The sequence below is a fragment of the Dendrobates tinctorius genome, unplaced genomic scaffold, assembly GCF_039654945.1.
Source record: "Dendrobates tinctorius isolate UK_male_01 unplaced genomic scaffold, ASM3965494v1 ptg000156l, whole genome shotgun sequence".
NCBI lineage: Eukaryota > Metazoa > Chordata > Amphibia > Anura > Dendrobatidae > Dendrobates > Dendrobates tinctorius.
Genome location: NW_027361823.1, coordinates 4,786,204 through 4,811,008, shown reverse-complemented (window position 1 = coordinate 4,811,008; position 24,805 = coordinate 4,786,204). Strand labels below are relative to the sequence as shown.

At 47.0% G+C, this 24,805-nt stretch overlaps 1 protein-coding gene across 3 annotated transcripts in view; it reads left to right on the top strand.

The window, feature by feature from the left end:
• Nucleotides 1-20,274: 20,274 nt before the first annotated feature.
• RUFY2 (RUN and FYVE domain containing 2) overlaps nt 20,275-24,805 on the top strand; it is a 49,817-nt gene continuing 45,286 nt past the window's right edge. For all 3 annotated transcript variants that reach the window (XM_073548163.1, XM_073548164.1, XM_073548162.1), the window contains exon 1: nt 20,275-20,363. The gene's annotated coding sequence lies outside the window, so the exon portion shown is untranslated. The remainder of the gene's footprint in view (nt 20,364-24,805) is intronic.

The window sequence follows — 24,805 nt, the reverse complement described above, 5'->3', positions numbered from 1 at the left end:
AACCTGATACCCTAATTTCAGACGTCCCCGATACCATAGATGATAGCTGGGAGTGAAGGCCATGCTCACACACACTGTCCCTCTGCAGTCGCAAGCGGGTCTCGCCTGTTGCAGTCTCCTCGCGGATCTTCTCAGCTTGACCGCCAATGGAAATCTCATCCATAGGTCCCAACTAGAGATGAGCAGGAGGCACAGATGACACCACGCCAGCACTGGGTGATCAAAAGCTGTGCCGGGGATGGCGAAGGTAACAGATTTGCGGCCTCCCGTCCAGCCGCCTGGTACCACTGACCTGCACACTGGATCAGAGTCCCGTGAATTGATCCGCTCATCTCTAGTCCCAACCATCCTGGAAGTAAGAATATGCCAGGGACAAGCATGATCTTCATTCCTTCCTAATAAAACCGGTACGCTTTTTGCTGTGATGCAAATAATGCTGTAGAATGTTTCCATATTAATGTTGTGATGACTCATCTATATTTTGATAATGTCATAATGTTGTATTTCATGAAACATAGGGACAGAATAAGGAATAGGACTTAAGTTAAGCGTTAGATAGGATAATTCACTGGAGGGCACACTAGTTCAGGAAGTTAAATAGGTTTAGCATACAAACAGTTAAGGCTTTAGGGAAATACCCCAGTTGGAAGGGGTAGGAGCAGTTTAGTGAGTTGGGAAGAGATGTTGAAAGTAAAGCTGGAGTCACACATAGCGACTTACCAGCGATACCGACACCGATATCAAGGTGTCAGGATCGCTGGTAAGTCGCTATGTGATCGCTGGTGAGCTGTCACACAGACATCTTCACCAGCGATCAGCACAGCGATGCCGAGCGCCCGGCATCGCTTGTCATCCCTGTAAAAAATAGAATTAAAATAAAAAATATTGTTATTCTCACCTTCTGACGTCCCGCGCAGCCATCCTGCCTCTCTCCACGCTCCGGTCCCAGTAATCCTTTGCGAGAATGACAACGAGACGTCACGGTCTCGCGGGAGCGCGAAGTCTCGCGGTCATTCGTGCAAAGGATCACTGGGACTGGAGCGTGGAGAGAGGAATGCGGCGCGGGACGTCGGAAGGTGAGAATAACAATATTTTTTATTTTAATTCTATTTTTTACAGCTGATCGCTGGTCTCCCGCCTGTCACACGCAGCGATGCGTGCTGGCCAGCGGGAGACCAGCGACCAAAAAAATGTCCAGAGGTTTCTTACAGCGATCAGCGATACCGGCAGGGGGGACGGTCGCTGATCGCTGTCACACACAGCGATCTCGCTGGTGAGATCGCTGTTATGTCACAAAAGTTGTGACTCAGCAGCGATATCGCTAGCGAGATTGCTATGTGTGACTCCCGCTTAAGAGATTTAGATTAGATAAGAGTAATCAGAGCTGGAGTTCAGGGCCACAGGGCTGAAGGTCACATGGGATACAAAACGAAAGCGCAGCATGAGAACGGCTGCGACAAATTTCATTTGTCCTTCTCGTAACATCCCGAGTAGAGTTGAGCGAAACGGGTCGGTCAAATTCATAAGTCGCTGACTTTCGCTAAAGTCGGGTTTCATGAAACGAAACCGGACCATAGCGTGAGGTCGGCCATGAGGTCGGCGACCAGAGCGCCAAAGTCACGTTTCAAATGATGCTTCCAGCGCCCTTTTTCAGCCAATGAAGGAGGACGCACACTGTGGGCAACGCGATGACATGGGCAGCGGTCACCACCATCTTTGAGAAGGGCATGCAAGTGATTGGCTTGCTTTGTGTGGCGTCACAGGGGCTATAAAAGGGCGGGCACACCGACCGCCATCTTACTTCTGCCGATCTTAGCATAGGGAGAGGTTGCTGCTGCTGATTCTGAATAAGGGAGAGCGTTAGGCAGGAATGAAGAAAAAAAAACTGCTTCTGCTGGTAGCGATTTCCACTTACAACACAACAGTTTGTGTGCAGTGACAGGGGAGGCTATATTTTTGTGCATCAGCTGTGTTGGTTATTAGGCTGCCTTATAAGGCTCCCTGATAGCTGCATTGCTGTTTGCACACTGCTGTGCAGACTGCTTTTTTAAAAGCAAAAATTATTTTCTTCCTCTTTTCTGCATAGTTACCAAGAGTTCATTTTTCCACACTTTTGTGTGCAGCAGTCCTGCTTATTAGGCTGCCTGCTGCCATACTTGGACTGAGAGCATCATTGTCAGCCTCCTAAAATCTCTAGGCAGATTCAAATTCTCCCCAATACTATATACACCTTGTACCTTGTCATACACCAGCCAATTTCAGCCTGTTAAATTGAGGTGTAATCTATAGTGGGCCTGAGATAATAGTTCAGCCTCCTAAAATCTCTAGGGAGATTCAAATTCTCCCCAATACTATATACACCTTGTACCTTCTCATACACCAGCCTATTTCAGCCTGTTAAATTGAAGTGTAATCTATAGTGGGCCTGAGATAATTGTTCAGCCTCCTAAAATCTCTAGGGAGATTCAAATTCTCCCCAATACTATATACACCTTGTACCTTGTCATACACCAGCCAATTTCAGCCTGTTACATTGAGGTGTAATCTATAGTGGGCCTGAGATAATAGTTCAGCCTCCTAAAATCTCTAGGGAGATTCAAATTCTCCCCAATACTATATACACCTTGTACCTTGTCATACACCAGCCTATTTCAGCCTGTTAATTTGAGGTGTAATCTATAGTGGGCCTGAGATAATAGTTCAGTCTCCTAAAATCTCTAGGGAGATTCATATTCTCCCCAATACTATATACACCTTGTACCTTGTTTTACAGTACCATATAGCTGGTGGTATTTTGGGTACATTTTCCTAAAAATGAGAAAGTATGGTGGAAGAGGCCATGGAAGTGGGCGGGGGTTGCCAGCTGGTACTGATGGTGGTGGTGGTGCATCTGCTTGTAGTGGTAAAAGCACAATAGCACCTAAGGCAGGAGGTGTTGAGCCTGCGTCATCGTCTGGCTCCACAAGGCCTCGAAGGCTCCTTTTTCTGGGAGTACATAAACCGCTTTTAAAGCTGGAGCTTCAGGAACAAGTTTTGGCTTACATTGCTGACACAGCCTCCAGCTCTATCGCCTCCTCTTCTGAAGTTTCAAAAAATAAAAGCACTGAGTCGTCAGTGGAGGCTCCTGGTCAGGAACAACACCTTTCCTTGTGTCCTTCACCCCTACCAAAAGTGAAGGATGCGGCAGGCCACACTACAGATTACTCCATGGAGCTCTTTTCACATACCATGCCTGGGTTATCAAGCAAATCATGAATTCCCCAGTCCAAGATGAATCTGACATGGAGTGCACTGATGCACAGCCACTGTTAGATTTTTCTGCTGGTACATTCACTCAGAGTACTACATTGTCCTCGCAGTGTACTGAGCCAGAATCTGACCCTGATGAAACTCAGGTGCCCCTTCCCGCATACTATACCACCTTACACGGTGACACAGAGGAAGATGCACATGAAATTGAAGAGGAGGTGATGGATGACCCAGTTGTTGACCCAGATTGGCATCCATTGGGGGAAGAGGGTGCCGCTGCCAATAGCTCCGAAGAGGAGGAGGATGATCCCCAGCAGGCATCGACATCGCAACAGCTGTTATCTGGCAGGCCCGTAGCAGTCCAAAAACGGGTTACAAATACCAAAAGAGTTGCAGGACAGCTTGGCCAGACGGTCAAATTAGCACAGCATGCAAGGCCTCAAAATGTCTTCCATAGTAGGAAGAGTGCAGTGTGGCACTTTTTTGAACAAAATCCTAATGATCAGGCATAGGTTATCTGTAAGAAGTGCGCAAAGAACTTTAGCCGAGGGAAAAATCTGAGAAATTTGAATGCCAGTTGCATGCTTAGACATTTAACCACCATGCACTTGCAAGCGTGGACGGACTACCAAACCTCACGTACCACATGTGCACCTGCTCCGAATGAAGGTAGTCAGCAACGCTACATCGCTTCCCCCACTGTAAGCCCACCGGTTAGCACACCGCCAGCAGCAAATGTTGAGGTGTCGTCGCAAGGCCAAAGCAGTCAGGGAATCACAATGTTATTGCTATGAAAGACTGAATCTAGGCCATCAGCAAGACCACCAACACCATCACCATCACCAACCCTCTCTCAGTTCGCCATGTCCACCGCTAGTTCCACCATATGCAGCTCTCAAGTCCAGCTCACCCTACCAGAGACTCTGAGTAGGACAAGAAAGTACTCATCCTCTCATCTGCGTACATTGTGTTTGAACGCCCACATTGCCAAACTAATCTCGTTAGAGATGATGCCCTACCGGTTGGTTGAAAGCGAAGCTTTCTGCGAGCTCAAGGCCTACGCAGTACCACGCTATGACCTACCCAGTCGGCACTTCTTTTCTCAAAAAGCCATCCCAGCCCTCCACCTGCATGTGAAAGACCGCATTGTCCATGCACTCAAGCAATCAGTGAGTGGAAAGGTGCACCTCACAACAGATGCATGGTCCAGTAGGCATGGCCAGGGCGGTTACGTGTCCATCACTGCGCACTGGGTTAATGTGGTGGCTGCAGGGTCCACAGGGGACAGCGGCGGTGGGACAGTTCTGCCTAGCCCACGGTATAGGAAACAGTTGGCTGTAGGCGTTCGACCCTCCTCCTCCTCCAGAAGCGAAAGCTCGTCCACAGAGCGCAGTCGCATGAGCACTCCATCCGCAGCTGCCAGTGTTGCACACGAGGTGTCCCACTATCGAACAGCTAGTGGTAAGCGTCAGCAGGCTGTGTTGAAGATGATGTGTTTGGGCGACAACAGGCACACCGCGGAGGTACTGCCGACTACTTGCAGCGACAAACTGAGTCATGGCTGGGCAGTCTACATCTTGAGGCAGGCAAGGTAGTTAGTGATAATGGCCGGAATTTTGTGGCAGCCATAGCCCTTTCAAAACTCAGACACATACCTTGCCTGGCTCACACCTTGAACCTGGTGGTGCAGTGCTTCCTCAATAATTTTCCGGAGTTAACAGCCCTGCTCCATAAGGTGCGAAGACTGTGCTCGCACATCCGCCGGTTGCCTGTACACTCCAGTCGTATGCAGAAGTTGCAGCGATTGCTCCACCTTCCAAAGCACCGCCTAATTATCGACGTTGCAACAAGCTGGAACGCCACCCTGCACATGGTTGAGAGGCTGTGCGAACAAAGGCAGGCTGTAATGCATTTTTGGGAGGATACACGGGCAGGCAGTTTGAGGGCAGACATGGAGTTGTCGGGTGTGCAGTGGTCGAAGCTGAAAGACCTCTGTAAAGTCCTTCAGTGTTTTGAGGAATGTACACGGCTTGTAAGCGCAGACGACGCCATCATAATCAAGAGCATCCCACTTATGCGTCTGCTCATGCAAACTTTGACGCACATTAAGGAGCAGGCGTCTGCAGCCGAGGAGGAAGAGGAGGAGGGAAGACTTGATGACAGTCAGCCATTGTCTGCTCAGGGAACTCTCCTGGACGAGGTAGAGGAAGAGGAGGAGGAGGATGATGGGGATGATTATTTAGGGGAGGAGGATGCTTCTCAGGAGGCAAGAGAAAATGTTGGCGTGGCAAGGTCAGGTACAGGGTTTGTGCGTGACTGGAGGGATGTGCATTTGCCAGAAAGTGCACCTCCACCCAGCACTCGCAGTGCATCATTGACACCTGGAACATTGGCCCACATGTGTGATTATACCTTCCAGATCCTAAAAAAGGACCCCCACATTGCCAAAATGATGAACGATGACGACTAATGGTTGGCCAGCATCCTGGATCCACGCTATAAAGGCAAATTCCAAAACATCATGCCACAGGAGAACTTAGAGCTAATATTGGCTAACAAACAAGTAACTCTGGTAAACCGTTTGTTTGAGGCATTCCCAGCACACAGCAGCGGTGATGGTTCTCCCACGAGCCGCAGGGGGCAACATGGAAGAGGTGTTCGTGGTGCACACATCCGAAGTGGCGTTGGAGACAGGGGTTTCATGACCATATTGTAGACTGATTTTTCAAGTACCGCTCACACGACTGGTAATACTGCATCGATTGAAAGTGACAGGAGACAGCAGTTGTCCACTATGGTTACAAACTACTTCTCCTCCCATATCGATGTTCTTCCTCACAGGTCATTCCCCTTTGACTATTGGGCCTGTAAACTGGACACCTGGCCTGAATTGGCACAATATGCCTTACAGGAGCTCGCTTGCCCTGCTGCTAGTGTGTTATCCGAAAGAGTCTTCAGTGCTGCTGGATCAATCCTGACAGAAAAAAGGACCCGTCTGTCGACCCAAAATGTTGATGATCTAACCTTCATTAAAATGAACCATGCATGGGTTTCAAAGGATTTTGTCCCACCTTCCCCTGATGACACATAGGTTGCCAGAAAAATGGCTTGCTTTTGTCCTCCTCTTCCTCGGACTTCTCCAATTACTCCATTTGCAGCTGCTGAATGTCCAACATCAACATATGCCATTTTTTCAACCTATATATAGCAGCAAGTGAGATAAAATATAACTTTTAATGCATAACTTAAAAGTACCAAAACTACCGTGTCACCACATAGTGATTAAAAAGGATGCCCATTCAATGGGTGATCCCCGAGGGATAATTGAAAACACCCAATAGCATCAAAAAGGGATATAGAATGCCGCTAGTATAGCAATCCAAACAGCAATCTATATAATGGATACAGCATAAAAAATAGCAACAAAATGCCATAGCCAAATGCACATATATATTTTTTTATATTCGCTGGACAAAAAAGTTCGTAGCCACCAATAGATGAGAATAAAAAGGAAAAATCTCACCAATTTTTGCAGACGGTCAGGAGTCCCCAGGGATACTCTGTATACATACAGGAAGGTAGCGACGGGAAGACAATGCCCTGTCAAATCCCTCACAACCTGACCATTATCTGATCCCCAGGCTCCTGCCCTTACAAGGGCAGTCCACAGCTAGCCCTATATTGCACAAGCCCTACACTTTCCCTGTGGTGTGGTGACACGGTAGTTTTGGTACTTTTAAGTTATGCATTAAAAGTTATATTTTATCTCACTTGCTGCTATATATATATTATCTTTGGTGAGAATTAATTGTCATTTTCTGATCATTATTGGCATTTACTGCTGTATTTGGCATTTTTTCAACCTCCCTAACTGGGCTGCCTCCCCCCCCAGGGCCGGGGTCACGACCTGGCGCACGCACCCATGCGAGTGCCGTTGCCCTGGACAGGTGGGTGGGCCCACTCTTGGGCGACAGCACTGGCACAGGGTCCCTCATAGTACAATCAAGTGTCTCTGACGGTGGGGGTGCACACCCGCCGTCAGACACACCTGCGTACTATGAGGGACCCTGTGCCAGTACCACCGCCCACGAGTGGGCCCCCCTGCTTACTCAGGGCCCCAGCACTTGCAATACTTACCTCTCCCTGCTGCACCGCTGTGTAGTCTGGGCTGTTAAATCCTTCACTGGGATTGCCACTACAAATTTGATGAACTGATAGATGATGGTTAAGACGTAGCTATGCCCTGTCCTGCTGGGCTCTACCTTCAGATGATCAATGGCTTCCATTTGTTATGGACGTCGACTCACAATGAGATGCAGTGGTGGTTTATCATCAGCTTTCACAGTTTTCCTACTCACAGACGTGTGACATTCCTGCCCACATTTTTAAATGTGTCCTCTCATGCCAATCCAATGGAATCGCCTACGGCCTGTGGCTTCTGTCTTTTGCACTCCAAAGTTACCTGACAGATCATGAAAGGCAGTGAGGACCATGTCTACATCTCTCCCTGTGATCACAATTTGATGGAGATGAGAAACGGTGATGGGAGCCACGGTACTGCGATACAGCAACCCTTTCTTCACAAAGAACTGTTTTCGCTGTCTCCACAGACAAAGTACTTGAGGGTCAGCCTCGCCTCTGAGAATTCTCCCCGGGAGTTTTTCCCGTGATTAGTAATTCCAAAATTTCTGCAATCACTCGACTTTCAGTCTGTACTTTTATCCATCTCGTTTCCTCTTGCGGAGAGTCTGGACTGTCTTACTGAGACTGAAATATATATGAAGATTTAAAAATACCCCAACAGTGTATACTGGTGTACGCTTCGAATACATTACTCTTTTTCTACTTTTTAGATTCTTGTCTAATCCATACTGAGGCTGTGAGTGTCTTTGTCGGACTCCGGAAATATACACGGAGATTTTTAATGTTTAAACTATGCTATGTATACCTGTTATCCGGTGATACTGTACCCTTTCTCAACTTTCTACAATCTTGTCGAATCCATACTGGGCCTGAGACCGTCTGAGTCTGCCTCCTGATATATAGACATAGATTTTTAATTTGTATACTATGCTATATATACCTGGTATCCGGTGATACTGTACCCTTTCTCAACTTTCTACAATCTTGTTGAATCCATACTGGGCCTGAGACCATCTGAGTCTGCCTCCTGATATATAGACATAGATTTTTAATGTGTAAACTATGCTATATATACCTGGTATCCGGTGATACTGTACCCTTTCTCAACTTTCTAGAATCTTGTCGAATCCATACTGGGCCTGAGACCGTCTGAGTCTGCCTCCTGATCAGAGATGAGCGGTGTTCGAGTCGAACTGTTCGCCAAGTTCAAATTCGAGCTGTTTTGGGCTGTGTTCGAGCCGTTCGTCAAACTCGAACACTTTGCTTTAAAATTCGGCCGTTCGAGGTTCCGTTCGAGAACGGTTCGTTCACCAAAAGCGTAACTTTATTTTCACATTAATAATGGTTTTCAATGTTAATAGACAGTTTCATGGCATAGTAGCGGTGTCTGGTAGCCAGCGATGTAGTACACCTGTCAAGGAGCTACACCATGTGTGTTTCTAATAATTTTTTACCGCATCTTGTCCAGAAAATCCTTTTGGGTCTTGTAGCACTGTCTGCTACTCAGCAGATGAGCCCACCCGCGAACCAAGCTGTGCCGCCTGTTTATGTAAGAACCATTTTTAACTCCATTTAGCCCAGTGAATACTTTGGGCCTAGTACCTGTGTCTACTGCTCAGCAGAGGAGCCCACCCGTGAACCTAGCTATGCCGCCTGTTTATGTAAGCACTGTCTGCTATTCAGCAGAGTTGCCCACCCGTGAACCAAGCTATGCCGCCTGTTTATGTAACAACTGTGTGCTACTCCGCAGAGGAGCCAAGCTGTAAAGCAAGCTACAGCACCTGTGGTTTGGACACTTAATTTTTTCACATTCTTTCTGGAATACCGGTTAGGCCTAATTCCAGAATTCCAGTTGACCTGCACTTACTGGGAAATCCTCGTTCGCGGGGAAGAATTGGAATCCCAGATCCCCATCACTAACAGGGTTCAGCGGGTTATCCGCACCTGTAAGCGACACACGCTGGTCCTTTCAGTGTAGCGCGCTTGCAGTCCCGGACATGTAAGGCTTGACAGACCTGTTATTGCTCGATCTCACGTGCCAGAGCCTCGCGTGTCCCTCTAGTAAGCTGGACGCGGACCGCGGGGGCATCCCGGAGTCTCGTTCGTTAACGGAATTAAGCTGACAAATCGCTAGCACAACTAAAAACGGCCATGCACCACCACCCACAGAATCGAGAAAGCTTGCAATCTGTCCATCCTTCCCGTGGCTGGCATGGTTGAGGTTGCCCGTGTGGAGTCCAATTGAGCCGCAGGCTCCACTCCTGGTGGTGCCCTTCTGGATATTCCTTTAAGGTTCAGCTTTGCAACCATACTTCTCCCGGAAACCAAACACTTTGCCTTCATGGACGCTGTTCGGAGGGTCGTGGGAATAGCGCCGCCTGATCGGCAGTTGGCATAATTTATGGTGGGAAGTCCGACGGTATATGATCGTCTTCGATTTTAGAATTTTTTTTTATTTTAGATTTTTTATTCCAGCCTTTCTTGACTTTATAAGGGCATGACATGCCTATATCTGTGTCTCCTCCTCCTCCTCCTTTTACTCCTCCACCTCTTTTCTATATGTAGTTGCCCTTTTCCATATGTTATTTGTGTCTTCTGAGCATTTTGTCTGCTTTGGGACACCTTTTAAGGTGTTTTGTATGTGTTTTCTATGTGTTTGTATGTGTTTGTGTTTGCCTGCCATTGTTTTCAATGGGGTTTGGCGAACATTCGACGAACTTGCCTCCTGTTCGACGAACCGAACTCGAACACTAGAGGGGTGGCTCAACACTACTCCTGATATATAGACATACATTTTTAATATTTAAACTATGCTATATATACCTGGTATCTGGTGATACTGTACCCTTACTGCCAGAAAGTCCTCCTCCACCCACCACTCTAAGTGTATCATTGACACCTGGAACATTGGCCCACATGTGTGATTATTTCTTGCGGATCTTCTTTTTATATTGTGGTATGATCCATCCTGAGCGTGTGAGAGTCTGTGGGTTACTCCTGCAATTTATATGTAGATTTAAAAATTACCCCAACACTGTATACAGCTCTACGCTTGTGATACATTACCCATTTACTGCTTTTTATATTCTGGTCTAATCCAAACTGGTCAGGTGAAATTCTGTTTCTGACTCTGGAAATAAATACTGAGATTGACAATGACCCCTACACTGTGTACAGCTGAACGCTTCAGATCCATTACCGTTTTACGGCTTTTTATATTGTGTTGTAATCCATACTGAGCCTGAGAGCGTCTGTGTCTGCCTCCTGAAATATATACGGAGATTTAGAATGTTTAAACTATACTATATATACCTGCTATCTGATGATACTGTACCCTTTTTCTACTTTTTATATTCTTGTCTAATCCATACTGAGCCTGTGAGCGTCTCTGTGTGACTCATGAAATATATACGGAGATTTACAATTATCCTTTGACTGTATACAGCTGTACGCCTCTGATACAGTACCATATATCTGATGTTATTTTGGGTATATTTTCTCTAAAATTTGGACGTATGGTGGAAGAGGCCGCGGACGTGGACGTGGGGGAGCCAGCTGGTACTGATGGTGGTGGTGCATCTGCTGGTAGTGGAAAAAGCACAATAGCAGCTAAGGCAGGAGGTGTTGAGCCTGCGTCATGGTCTGGCTCCGGAAGGCCTGGAAGGCTACCTTTTCTGGGAGTAGGTTAACCGCTTTTAAAGCCGGAGCATCAGGAACTGGTTTTGGCTTACATTGCCGAAACAGACACCAGCTAATATGCCCTCCTCTTCTGAAGTTTCAAAAAATGCAAGCACTGAGTCGTCAAGTGCTGGCTCCTGGTCAGGAAGAACCCCTTTCCTTGTGTCCTTCACCCCCACCAAAAGTGTATGATGCAGCAGGCCACACTTCACATTAGTCCGTGTAGCTCTTTCTCACATACCATGCCTGGGTTATCAAGTCAAATCGTGAATTCATCAGTCCAAGATGAATCTGACATGGAGTGTGGGTCGTCAGCCAGGGCAGTGGGGTTAATCCGTACCGGGCCCATGTCTCAGAGGGATATGTCACGGTGGTGGTAACCCGGTCCGTGGCCCTGGACGTCCATGCAAAGGGGTGAATAATGTTTATAGGTGAATGATACGTGACGCCACCTGTGGTTACTGATCAGATTGACCAGCGCTGCAGTGTCGCTTCTCTAGGACAGATGTTGTGGTGCAGCTAAGATGTAGAAGCCCTGCACAGGTAGGGCCGTAGTCGCAGGGCAGAGGAAAGAGTTGGTAGATGGTGTGCAGTGCAGGATGTAGCAGAGCCGTGCACCAGGCGCAGGAGAAAGATGACAGACAGTCGTGCAGTTCCTTTACCTGTACTTGGTAAGTGCTGTCCAGGACCCAGAGTACAGGAAGAGAAGGAGTTGGTCAGCCTGGAAGCAAATTAGGAATTCTCTCTCTGCAGATAGGTAGTGTGGCCTCCGTTCTAGCGCTTATCTGAGGTACTCGCAGTACTGAGTTCACTGAAGTTCCCCTGTTGACTCTCTTTTGGAACTTTCTCGTATGGCAGGCAGCCATAGCCTTTTCCTTCTGGCTCACACACGTCGCTGCTGGGGCCTCCGAGCCTCAGTTGGGAACAGAGCATTTACAGCTGCTACTTCCTCCGGTTTCTGCTGCAGGACCGTCAGTGTCCCTATAAACTCGGAGACCGGAATCCGGACCATGTGCTCCAGCTCCCCCCCGCAACTTTAGCCAAATAACCCCCAGTTTTCAATGCCTAACTATTATTATAAAGTAAATTAAGGTTGACAAGCTTAAGTAATAATGTTTTTGGCATTAAAATGGGCACTGTAGGTGTGTTTCCTGTCCTCCACTCACTGCCGACTTTTCTTCCCCATTGACTTGCATTGGGTTTCGTGTTTCAGTCGGCCTTCGACTTTTCACGATAATCGGCCGATTGCGTTCGACCCGACTTTTGCGAAACCCGACTCGACCCGAAAAAAGGCAAAGTCACTCATCTCTAGTCCCGAGACCAATGTCCTGAAAAAGGTATGGAGGAGCCTGCCTTGTTTTCATCCCCAAAAGGGAAAACGGACAGGGATTCACAGACCGTAATCGGGTCGAGTTTCTGGGAAGCTGCGGAGCAGGGTGTAATATCCCAGGGGCAAGGAATGCCAGCAAGGAAAGGGATAGTGCAAGCTAAAGGAACTATTATCAATCAAATGTACTGTGCAATATCGGTTACTAAGGCCTGTTTCACACTTCCGTTTTTACCATCAGTCAAAATCCGCCGTTTTGCAAAAAAAAACGGATCCGCCATTTTTTTGGCGGATCCGTTTTTTTCCTCATTGATTTGCATTACCGACGGATCTTGACGGATGGCCATCCGTTGGATCCGTTTTTTAGCGGATCCGTCAAATTTTTTGCGTCCGCCAACGTGCCCGGACAGACCATGCAACGTTTTTTTGCTGCAGGATCCGCATTTTATAGTGCGTATGCCCGGAGGAATGAAGTCACCCGGAAATTTAACCCTGAAATCATTTCTGGTGGACAGAAGAAATTCTCTCTCTCTCTCGTCCCCGGGCTACGTTTCCTTTAAAATTCTTCAGTCATCGGATCCGTTAAAAAAACGGTCCGGTGGCATCCGTTCACATCAGTTTTGCAACGGATCCGTTTTCCACCATTTTGGCGGATTTTAACTGACACAAAAAACTGAAGTGCGAAACAGGCCTAAGACTGACCTAAATCTGCAGAGTAAAATTGAACTGTTGAAAATGGATAAAGGCTCTCGTTGACTGTGTGGTTGCATCCGGGTCCGGGATCGTGGAACAAGCGGAATCTTCAGGACCAAAAGTGAGTGTTATAAACTTTACACAAACCACACGACAGACAGGACATTATTTACTTGTGGGGTGCCAGGGTGTGGGAGAACAACAGCACCTCACCCATGACTACCGCCATGTGCCCCCTACACAGGGTACAGGACAGTTCTTTATTTGAGTCTACACCTTGCAATCTAGGGTGTCTTCTGAATGTCCCTCACAACCACCACCCCTCTGACATCTCAACCTGCCAGACTAGAAAGAAATGGTAAATAGGTGTGAATTGGGGAGTGGCCAAACTTTGTCACAGTGCGATATGCGCAATGCATAATTTATCAAATTTGGATATGTCAAAGCTTATTTAAAAAGGTGACGTAAAATGTAGTGGAGAGAGTAAAATAAACTCTGCCTGCCTCATTCCAATATAACTCCCACCAGAAGACATGTCAACTCTCAATAAGTGGGTATTGGAGGAAGAATTAAAGCTGAGGTTTTTTTACCCTTTTTCTGGTTTCTGCCTCTCCTTTAGCGCTCCTATAGACCACTTTTTTTGTTGTTGCTTCACATTGAATTTTCCTCTCTGAGGATCAGCGGCAGGAGCAGCTTGGAGGGCAGTTGCTTGTGGGAGAGCCTGCAATTGCTGGGCGGTGCAGGGAAGCTTCGGGATCCTTGGTGTTCACTTACAGCTGGGATCGGTCTCAACTTCACATCCGAAAGCCGGTGAGAGATGGACTGACCAGGAGAGCGGAGGTTGCTGACAGCCACGTACAGTGCCCTTCTGGGTTGCGAGGACACGCTCCCCAACTACCATTCACGTTCACACCGTGGTTGTGCAAGGGTGGCACAACCCTGCAAGGTGAGCACCCTGTCGATTCAGTTAGGGAATTAATTTAAACACAGGTACACTCATTGCGCCTCTCTTTGCATTTTATTTTTCATGTCAACTCTCTTGACAGAGTATGTTTTCCTACCACTCTGCAATGTTTGTTCCTCTGTTATTTCTCCTAGAATTTAAAACGTAAATTGACAACTGGATGTTAACAGGTTTGGGTGTGTCAATGGGAGCACTCATGCTGTCCAATCAGTGTTACCAGTACCATGTAGAGACACACCTCTTTGACAAAGTTGATGGCCACACTCCGATATTAATTCATCTTATTATACAGGAGGAATAACAGAGGATCTGCACAAGGCAAATGTAAGAAAGGTTCTGCAGAAGTGTTACATCATGAAGAACACAAGTATGTAGTAGAGGAGAAGTGAGGAACATTGACAGCTCCCCAGACACTGGATCTGTACATTTTCACAAATACATAGCAAATATATACAGTGGGGAAAAAAAGTATTTAGTCAGTCAGCAATAGTGCAAGTTCCACCACTTAAAAAGATGAGAGGCGTCTGTAATTTACATCATAGGTAGACCTCAACTATGGGAGACAAACTGAGAAACAAAAATCCAGAAAATCACATTGTCTGGTTTTTTTTTTTTATTTTATTTGCATATTATGGTGGAAAATAAGTATTTGTGCAGAAACAAGCAATCAAGATTTCTGGCTCTCACAGACCTGTAACTTCTTCTTTAAGAGTCTCCTCTTTCCTCCACTCATTACCTGTAGTAATGGCACCTGTTTAAACTTGTTATCAGTATAAAAAGACGCCTGTGCACACCCTCAAACAGTCTGACTCCAAACTCCACTATGGTGAAGACCAAAGAGCTGTCAAAGGACACCAGAAACAAAATTGTAGCCCTGCACCAGGCTGGGAAGACTGAATCTGCAATAGCCAACCAGCTTGGAGTGAAGAAATCAACTGTGGGAGCAATAATTAGAAAATGGAAGACATACAAGACCACTGATAATCTCCCTCGATCTGGTGCTCCACGCAAAATCCCACCCCGTGGGGTCAGAATGATCACAAGAACGGTGAGCAAAAATCCCAGAACCAGGCGGGGGGACCTAGTGAATGAACTGCAGAGAGCTGGGACCAATGTAACAAGGCCTACCATAAGTAACACACTACGCCACCATGGACTCAGATCCTGCAGTGCCAGACGTGTCCCACTGCTTAAGCCTGTACATGTCCGGGCCCGTCTGAAGTTTGCTAGAGAGCATTTGGATGATCCAGAGGAGTTTTGGGAGAATGTCCTATGGTCTGATGAAACCAAACTGGAACTGTTTGGTAGAAACACAACTTGTCGTGTTTGGAGGAAAAAGAATACTGAGTTGCATCCATCAAACACCATACCTACTGTAAAGCATGGTGGTGGAAACATCATGCTTTGGGGCTGTTTCTCTGCAAAGGGGCCAGGACGACTGATCCGGGTACATGAAAGAATGAATGGGGCCATGTATCGTGAGATTTTGAGTGCAAACCTCCTTCCATCAGCAAGGGCAATGAAGATGAAACGTGGCTGGGTCTTTCAACATGACAATGATCCAAAGCACACCGCCAGGGCAACGAAGGAGTGGCTTTGTAAGAAGCATTTCAAGGTCCTGGAGTGGCCTAGCCAGTCTCCAGATCTCAACCCTATAGAAAACCTTTGGAGGGAGTTGAAAGTCCGTGTTGCCAAGCAAAAAGCCAAAAACATCACTGCTCTAGAGGAGATCTGCATGGAGGAATGGGCCAACATACCAACAACAGTGTGTGGCAACCTTGTGAAGACTTACAGAAAACGTTTGACCTCTGTCATTGCCAACAAAGGATATATCACAAAGTATTGAGATGAAATTTTGTTTCTGACCAAATACTTATTTTCCACCATAATATGCAAATAAAATGAAAAAAAAAACAGACAATGTGATTTTCTGGATTTTTTTTTCTCAGTTTGTCTCCCATAGTTGAGGTCTACCTATGATGTAAATTACAGACGACTCTCATCTTTTTAAGTGGTGGAACTTGCACTATTGCTGACTGACTAAATACTTTTTTTCCCCACTGTATAAAATATATAAAATACACAGTGTGTGTATATATATATATATATATATATATATATATATATATATATATATATCCAACAATGTAGACCAGCTCACTCCTGTGAACCACCTGGAACCTCAGCTGACCTGGTTAACTCCGTTGTGCCCGGATCTGGATGTAGGAGTCCATCCATACAAATGTGAACAACGACAAAGCAAAGTCCAGCAATAACGTGAGCAATCCAGGATGCTGTTAAAAATTTTTTTCTTTTTATTCATAAATCCATTAAAATGCAATGGTCCAAGAGATTCTGGACCGTGAAGAAGGCGGGTTCTACCGCTAAAACGCGTAGTCCTATCTGCATGACTTTCCTGCGTTATTGCTGTTTTGAACTGCTTGGACCATTGCATTTTAATGGATTTATGAATAAAAAGAAAAAATTTTTTAACAGCATCCTGGATTGCTCACGTTATTGCTGGACTTTGCTTTGTCGTTGTTCATATATATATATATATATATATATATATATATATATATATATATATATATAAACATCGCACAAATATATATATATGTTATATATAATACACAGCACATGTATATATAAGATAATACACAGCACACATACAGCTCTGGCAAAAGTTAACAGTTTTATAAAAATCAGCTTCTCTACATGTCTGACAGCCATTCTATTCCAGTGTCAGTTGAATTCCAGCCAGAGTACACCTCATTCTACTTAATGTGCTTCTGATTAGGTGATCACCTGAACCAAATCTTATTTAATGAAGAAAGTATAAAAAACCCTGCTGTGGTGTTCACAATCCTCTTGCAATAGGACAAGCTGGATGGCAAAACAAGTGCTAGTAATATCCCAAAAGTAATAGGAATGAAAAAATAACTTGTAGCCATGCCAAAGGAGTTGAAAAGAAGTCTTGAGTGAGAAAAAGAAGGGCTCAATTCTGGCTTTACTAGCAGAGGGATACAGTGAGCGTCATGTTGCCTCCATCCTTAAAATTTCTAAGATAGCAGTCCATTACAACAAGGTCAAGCAGCAGATATTGAGGACAACAAAGTTACAGACCGGCAGAGGGCGAAAACGACTCTCCACTGACTGGGATGACTGTCATCTTATTTGAGTGTCACTCAGCAATCGCAGGATGACATCAAGTGACCTACAAAAGCAATGGCAAATGGCAGCTGGGGTGAAGTGCACGGCAAGAACAGTTTGTAACAGGCTCCTAAAGGCAGGGCTCAAGTCATGTAAAGGTAGAAAAAAGCCTTTCATCAATGAGAAGCAAAGGTGAGCCAGGCTGAAGTTTGCCAAAGACCATAAGGATTGGACCATAGACGACTGGAGTAAGGAAATCTTCTCTGATGAGTTTAATTTTCAGCTTTGCTCAACACCTGGTCGTCTAATGGTTAGACGGAGACCTGGAGAGGCGTACAAGCCAGTGTGTCTAGCACCCACTGTGAAATTTGGTGAAGGATCAAACAAAGAAGAACTGCTTACATTTTTATACCAGGAGTGGCATAAGGTCACCCAAAAGCAGTGTGGAAGACTGGTGGAAAGCATGCCAAGACACATGAAAGCTGTGATTAAAAATCATGGTTATTCCATAAAATATTGATTTCTGAACTCTTCCTGAGTTAAAACATTAGTATTGTTGTTTCTAAATGATTATAAACTTGGTTTCTTAGCATTATTTGAGGTCTGCAAGAACTGCATTTTTTGTTATTTTGACCATTTCTCATTTTCTGAAAATAAATACAAAATTTAGTGCTTGGAAATTCGGAGACGTTGTCAGTAGTTTATAGAATAAAAGAGCAATTTACTCAAAATTATACCTATAAAGAGAAAAATCAGACAAACTAATAATAAGTAATAATAATAAATTTTATTTCTATAGCGCCGACATATTCCGCAGCACTTTACATTTCGGAGGGGATTTGTACAGACAATTGACATTACAGCATAGCAATAATCACATAGATCATAACAGATACCAAGAGGAATGAGGGCCCTGCTCGCAAGCTTACAATCTAGGAGGAAAAAAGGGGAGACACGAAAGGTGGGTGGTAACAGTTGCCCTGATTGTATGGACCAGCCATGATGTTAAGTGTGTAACAGTACAGACACAGAGGGCTAATGGATGCATAAAGCATGTGGGAACATGATGCGGGGAACCTGGTTATGGTAAAAACTTTTGGCTGTGCCACGCAGGGATAGATTAGGTTAATGTGTTGAGGCGGTAGGCCAGTCTGAATAAATGAGTTTTCAGGGCACGCTTAAAATTGTGGGGATTGGGGACTAATCGTATTGACCTGGGAAGTGCATTCCAAAGAATTGGCACAGCACGTGTATAGTCTTGGAGACAGGGGTGGGAGGTTCTGATTATTGAGGATGCTAACCTCAGGTCATCAGCAGAACGGAGGGTGCGGGTAGGATGGTATACTGAAACAAGGGAGGAGATGAAGGGTGGTGCTGAGCCATGGAGAGCTTTGTGGGTGAGGGTAATAAGTTTGTACTGGATTCTGGAGTGGATGGGTAGCCAGTGTAATGACTGGCACAAGGTAGAGGCATCGGTGTAACGATTGGCGAGGAATATGATCCTGGCAGCAGCATTCAAGACAGATTGGAGAGGGGAGAGTTTGGTAAGAGGGAGACCGATTAGAAGAGAGTTACAATAGTTGAGACGAGAATGAATAAGAGAAACACTAAGAATTTTTGCAGAGTCAAAAGTAAGAAAAGGTTGAATTCTAGAAATGTTTTTGAGGTGCAGCTTACAAGAGCGAGCCAGTGATCGTATGTGGGGGACAAAGGAAAGCTCGGAGTCAAGTATGACCTCAAGACAGCGGGCATGTTGCTGGGGAGTAATAGTGGAACCACACACGGAAATGGCAATGTCGGGTATAGGTACATTAGTAGAGGGAGGAAACACAAGGAGTTCAGTCTTTGACAGGTTCAGTTTCAGATATAGTGAGGACATGATGTTAGACACAGTGTTTAGACAATCGCCGGTGTTTTCTAGAAAGGCTGGCGTGATGTCAGGAGAAGAAGCGTATAATTGGGTGTCGTCAGCATAGAGATGGTTCTGGAAACCAAATCTACTGATTGTTTGACCAATAGGGGCAGTGTACAAGAAGAGGAGGGGGCCTAGGACTGATCCTTGAGGAACCCCAAAAGTAAGGGGAAGGTGAGAGGAGGAGGAACCGGCAAAAGATACAGTAAAAGAGCGGTCAGAGAGATAGGAGGAGAACCAGGAGAGAACGGTGTCCTTGAGACCAATGGAACGGAGCATAGTGAGGAGGAGCTGATGATCCACAGTATCGAATGCTGCAGAGAGATCCAAGAGAAATAGCATGGAGTAATGACCATTAGATTTAGCTGTTAGTAGATCATTAGAGACTTTAGTGAGGGCAGTTTCAGTAGAGTGTAAAGAGCGGAAACCGGATTGGAGAGGGTCGAGAAGAGGGTTATCACAGAGATAGCGGATAAGACGGGAGTGGACCAGGCGTTCCAGGAGTTTAGAGATGAAGGGAAGATTAGAGACAGGTCTATAGTTAGTGGCACAGTTTTGGTCGAGGGAACTGAAAATTTTGCAGTGGTCTCTTAATTTTTGCCAGAGCAAATATACATATACATATACAATATATATATAATAAAAAGCACCTACATATAGTATATAATACATAGCACATAAAACGCTCCGGTCTTGGTAGGGGAATGTCTATGTTCCCTGCTTGTTTGATCAGACGTGTTTGCGCCTTATAAACGTGTATGTGGGTACTGAAGCTGGGCCATTGCATTAGCTGCCCCATGAAGAAATTCAGGGATCATATTATAAAATAATCATTGTCCTATTATAGGTGCATTACATATGATCAGCTCTTTAAGCTCCATGTAAAACAATCAGACAAGTATAGCCATTAATACTGGACTATTACTATCATAAACCTGACACAGGATGATTACTGCCCTCACCAGCACGTGCCCCGGATACCACGTGACCCATCACTAGCCTCATGCTCAGTACATTGAACCGCAGCCCAATCACTTGCTCCGTCTGCGCAGCCAGAGTTCTCTCCAAATGCTGCGTCTCTTCTTTTAGTACGCAAGTGTGCTATTCACGAAGCTGCGCACCAATGCCCAGAATGATGCGAGGGCAGGGAAGGATAACCTGCGCATGCGCACATGTCCCATCCTCTGGGCGGACTCGCAGTTATCAGGAGGAGGAAGGTGGCGGACGCCTGGCATCCTGTGAAGGTGAGGAGCAGCTCTACACAGCGGGCTCTGGGGTGCACCGTGCCGGCCGTACAGCATGCAGGAAATGGTCATCTGTGGGCCATTTTGGTCAATCTCTCAGCATTTCTATTTTCTGCATATGAGGCATTTATAGAGATAAACAACATCTGCTGCATTGGGATTGTCTTCTAAGAAAATAGCATTTTCTAAATGTTAGTTATTAGCATTACATTTGGTAAAACATAGCATCAGTCATGTAGAAAATATATGTTTGCACACACATAGATTAACAATAATAATAGATGTAGTTCTAATAGCATTTCACACTGTTGTAAAACAGCCGGTATCAGCTGATACATTTAAAGAGAACCTGTCGCCAGTTTCTTTCTCTCATAATGGGGTTCCTGCAACCCCTTTATAACCTCAGAGTGGCCCCTGCATCAAAATGTGTTTCATACATGTCCCCATCTGCATGTAAGTTGTGCGCTCCGTTCCGCTGCGGCAGTGCTAACCTTCGGGCCCTCTGCATGTAAGTTGTGCGCTCCGGTCCGCTGCGGCAGTGCTAGCCTTCGGGCCCTCTGCATATAAGTTGCACGGTGCAGTCTGCTGCGGCAGTGCTAGCCTTCGGACCCTCTGCATGTAAGTTGTGCGCTCCGGTCCGCTGCGGCAGTGCTAGCCGTCGGACTCTCTGCATGTAAGTTGGGCGCTCCGGTCCGCTGCGGCAGTGCTAGCCGTCGGGCCCTCTGCATGTAAGTTGGGCGCTCCGGTCCGCTGCGGCAGTGCTAGCCGTCGGACTCTCTGCATGTAAGTTGGGCGCTCCGGTCCGCTGCGGCAGTGCTAGCCGTCGGGCCCTCTGCATGTAAGTTGGGCGCTCCGGTCCGCTGCGGCAGTGCTAGCCTTCGGGCCCTCTGCATGTAAGTTGCACAGTGCAGTCTGCTGCGGCAGTGCTAGCCTTCGGACCCTCTGCATGTAAGTTGTGCGGTCCATTCCGCTGTGGCAGTGCTAGCCTTCGGACCCTCTGCATGTAAGTTGTGCGGTCCATTCCGCTGTGGCAGAGCTAGCCTTCGGACCCTCTGCATGTAAGTTGTACAGTCCGGTCCTCTGCGGCAATGCTAGCCTTCGGGTCCTCTGCATGTAAGTTGTGCGGTCCGGTCCGCTGCGGCAGTGCTAGCCGTCGGACTCTCTGCATGTAAGTTGGGCGCTCCGGTCCGCTGCGGCAGTGCTAGCCTTCGGGCCCTCTGCATGTAAGTTGCACAGTGCAGTCTGCTGCGGCAGTGCTAGCCTTCGGACCCTCTGCATGTAAGTTGTGCGGTCCATTCCGCTGTGGCAGTGCTAGCCTTCGGACCCTCTGCATGTAAGTTGTGCGGTCCATTCCGCTGTGGCAGTGCTAGCCTTCGGACCCTCTGCATGTAAGTTGTGCGGTCCATTCCGCTGTGGCAGAGCTAGCCTTCGGACCCTCTGCATGTAAGTTGTGCGGTCCATTCCGCTGTGGCAGTGCTAGCCTTCGGACCCTCTGCATTTAAGTTATACGGTCCGGTCTGCTGCGGCAGTGGTAGCCTTTGGACCCTCTGCATGTACAGTAAGTTGTGCGCTCCGGTCCGCTGCGGCAGTGCTAGCCTTTGGGCCCTCTGCATATAAGTTGCACGGTGCAGTCTGCTGTGGCAGTGCTAGCCTTCGGACCCTCTGCATGTAAGTTGTACAGTCCGGTCCTCTGCGGCAATGCTAGCCTTCGGGTCCTCTGCATGTAAGTTGTGCGGTCCGGTCCGCTGCGGCAGTGCTAGCCGTCGGACTCTCTGCATGTAAGTTGGGCGCTCCGGTCCGCTGCGGCAGTGCTAGCCTTCGGGCCCTCTGCATGTAAGTTGCACAGTGCAGTCTGCTGCGGCAGTGCTAGCCTTCGGACCCTCTGCATGTAAGTTGTGCGGTCCATTCCGCTGTGGCAGTGCTAGCCTTCGGACCCTCTGCATGTAAGTTGTGCGGTCCATTCCGCTGTGGCAGAGCTAGCCTTCGGACCCTCTGCATGTAAGTTGTGCGGTCCATTCCGCTGTGGCAGTGCTAGCCTTCGGACCCTCTGCATTTAAGTTATACGGTCCGGTCTGCTGCGGCAGTGGTAGCCTTTGGACCCTCTGCATGTACAGTAAGTTGTGCGCTCCGGTCCGCTGCGGCAGTGCTAGCCTTTGGGCCCTCTGCATATAAGTTGCACGGTGCAGTCTGCTGTGGCAGTGCTAGCCTTCGGACCCTCTGCATGTAAGTTGTGCGGTCCATTCCGCTGTGGCAGTGCTAGCCTTCGGACCCTCTGCATGTAAGTTGTGCGGTCCATTCCGCTGTGGCAGAGCTAGCCTTCGGACCCTCTGCATGTAAGTTGTGCGGTCCATTCCGCTGTGGCAGTGCTAGCCTTCGGACCCTCTGCATTTAAGTTATACGGTCCGGTCTGCTGCGGCAGTGGTAGCCTTTGGACCCTCTGCATGTACAGTAAGTTGTGCGCTCCGGTCCGCTGCGGCAGTGCTAGCCTTTGGGCCCTCTGCATATAAGTTGCACGGTGCAGTCTGCTGCGGCAGTGCTAGCCTTCGGACCCTCTGCATGTAAGTTGTGCGGTCCATTCCGCTGTGGCAGTGCTAGCCTTCGGACCCTCTGCATGTAAGTTGTGCGGTCCATTCCGCTGTGGCAGTGCTAGCCTTCGGACCCTCTGCATGTAAGTTTTACAGTCCGGTCCTCTGCGGCAATGCTAGCCTTCGGGTCCTCTGCATGTAAGTTGTGCGGTCCGGTCCGCTGTGGCAGTGCTAGCCTTCGGGAACTCTGCATTTAAGTTGTGTGGTCCGGTCCGCTGTGGCAGTGCTAGCCTTCGGGCCCTCTGCATGTAAGTTGCGTGGTCTGGTCCACTGCGCCAGCGCTAGATTTCGGGCACTGTGTGGATGACGTAGAGATGTCATCCACTTACATGCAGAGGGAAGAGGATCTATGCAGCGCTGATCGTAATCTGGGCCACGCAACTTACATGCAGCGCGCGACATGAATAACACATTTTCGGAGGTATGCAGGGACGTATATGAGGCTGTAAAGGGGTTGTAGGAACCCCATTCACATGTTCTTAAAGGAGATGGGCAAGGTTTATAACAAAAAAAATACCGGTGACAGGTTACTTTTAAGGTGGTGGGCTCTGGTCCCCTCCACCAAACCCCTGCCACTATCTGCTCTCTGGTCCCATAGTGCCACTTATTAATGGTGTTTTATCACTTTTTACTGGAAGTTCCTGGGCTGCATTGCAAAATCCCTAACACAACTCATCCCCTGCTTATATGCCGGTTATGATACTTATGTGGGCCCATTAGACCCAGCCCTGCACCCGAGCCCATATGTGACTGCTCCTTCTGTACCTCCTGTATGTTTGCTATGTTATTGCTTCAGCAATGTGTTTCTCTTTTCCATTTGATCTATTTTCTATCTGAAAGTTAGGAAGAAACAGTAATGCAAAGGAAAGGAGTAATACGAAGAGTGAAGGAGCAGCATGCACGTAGGGTTGCTTCCATTCTAGAAACATGGAAATGCCTAGGAGCTGTAGACACAAAACGGTGGCCCATTTTTAATCAAAACTGTTTGAAAATGATTGGTGGGATCCAGTAAGCCTGTGTTCACATTATGTATGTGATGATCTTAAATATATATGCCAAGAAAAGCTTCCATTAAAGCACCACCTCAGCGTTTTTTTTTAATGCAGCGTTCGAGAGGTGTCACAATTCTAAGTTCCCTGCACTTAGTCTCATACCTACCAGCCATCATCTTCATCTTTTATCAGCACCGCTCCGGTAGGTCTCCAGCATTTTATGACCTGCCGGATCGCTCCAGTGTTTGCTGGGCGAGCCAGAAGTCACACCTTTGACTTCCGGTCACTTACTCGCCGTGGAACCGGAGCAGCGCCAGGAACTGCTGAAGACCGCAGCTGGTAAGTATATTACTAGGGGCAGGGAACTTAGATTAGTGGCATCACTCCAGAGCCGGTGCTGTAAATGGATGCCTCCAGTGCATGCCATACAGTGGCCCACTATAAAATGTATTATATTGTTTTATAACTAAATATGTTGGTATAGAATAGTGTGCAGCAGAATTCTATCCATTGCTTTGCAGCATGCCAGAGTATACTGGCCTGATGGAGGCAGAAAGGTCAACCTTTGGGACTCTGTCAGACTAGTAGACCTTATAGACGCCTTTATCAAGTATGACAGGTGCTTCTTCCAGTCTACACACTAACCGGAGATTAGAGCTTTTAGTAATGGCTTATTAGCAGGAATATCAAATTCCCAAGAGCTGCTTTCTAGGCGCAGAAGAAAAAAAATCTATGAATGGGTAAAGCAGGAGGGCACAAATAATAAATTGTGATTTTGGCCTGATGACTACAATAATAGGAAATATTACCAACAGGAGCAAACATGGACTTGCTCAGTTGTCAAATAAATTAAAGTATACATATG